Source organism: Mus caroli, chromosome 2 (genome assembly GCF_900094665.2).
Source record: "Mus caroli chromosome 2, CAROLI_EIJ_v1.1, whole genome shotgun sequence".
Taxonomy (NCBI): domain Eukaryota; kingdom Metazoa; phylum Chordata; class Mammalia; order Rodentia; family Muridae; genus Mus; species Mus caroli.
The window spans coordinates 167,964,447-167,965,695 of NC_034571.1; the positions used below are offsets into that span (position 1 = coordinate 167,964,447).

Below are 1,249 nucleotides of genomic sequence, written 5' to 3' on the forward strand. Positions count from 1 at the left end.
GAGTCTGCCTGGGGACTTAACAGAGTCTCCAGGCATCGTGTTCTTTTTAATGAGTCCAGTCTGTAAAGTAACCCCTGTCCAAGTCCAAGTGTGAGGACCGGAGAATGATAGCCATATAAAGCTCTGGGCATGGTGGTATNCACTGAGGACAGGCAGGAGGATGCATGGGGCCGTTGGCAGCCATCTTTGCCTAATTGGTGAGCCATGCATGGGTCTTAGTGGGACACCTGTCTTAAAAAGCAAGGTGGGAGCCTTCAGGATGACTCCGTGGGCAAAAGGACTTGCTGCCATCCCGAAACCCCTGGAACACAAATAGAAGGAGAGAACTGACTCCTAAGTTGTCTTTGGGGGCTCATGCAAGTGTATGTGTGTGCTCACAAGCATTGATTCTGAGAGGGGCTTCCTTTGATGACTCAGTAAATGCCCTGTACCCTCCTGGGTCCTCCAAGCCTTTGGCTCTTTCATCTTCCTCATCGTGTTCTATTTAATGAATTCATNTGTTCTAGTTTCTGCCTAATCCCCTACCTCCCATGCATCCATTGTCAGCTCCTGGGAGATATTTATTATCATTATTAATTGTTTTGCCAGCACATAGTAACTGTTGCATTAATGATTCAAGCAATTAATTTTAAAAATGTGTCATTTAAATTTTTTTAATTACATAAACCAACGTGGGATGTTTTCAGATGAAAGCAACTCATCCAAATGTTTACACAAATGGCAAAATAATCTTACAGTAAAGCCTTGTATCAGAAGCCTCCCCTGGCTTAGGACAAAGCTATGTGCTCAAAAGTAAGCCTGGGGAAAAAATACATTGCTGTCCTGCTGTGCTTGCTCAGAGACCTATCACCACAAAATTCTGAAAATCGAGCCATTTCAAGGAACCACGTGTGCTGGAAAGATGGTCACCTTGATCCAAACAAATCTCTCTCTTGTTGAGGAAGAGCTGGGGTACTTAAGGCTCNTAGGCTGAGATGTGTACTGCATCTGATATCTTTATTATGCACTGACTATGCTTAAAATCANCCAGCTGTAGACACGGAGTCATGCCATTTGTCATGCCATTTGTTAGAAGGATCCCGCTCCTGACTCAATGGTATTTTCTGCTATAACTGGAGGAATGCCAATGCCTGGAAGCTGAGGGTGTCTTGCTAAGGACCTACCTCTCCCTCCTCTCAATTCCTGCCCTCCTCCTCTTGCTTCCTGCATCCCTTCTCTCACTTCCTGCTCTCCTCCTCTTGCTTCCTGC

At 45.3% G+C, this 1,249-nt stretch overlaps 1 protein-coding gene across 1 annotated transcript in view; it reads left to right on the plus strand.

The window, feature by feature from the left end:
* Cdh26 (cadherin 26) overlaps positions 1-1,249 on the plus strand; it is a 75,407-nt gene that overhangs the window by 23,749 nt on the left and 50,409 nt on the right. The gene's annotated exons all lie outside the window — the stretch shown is intronic.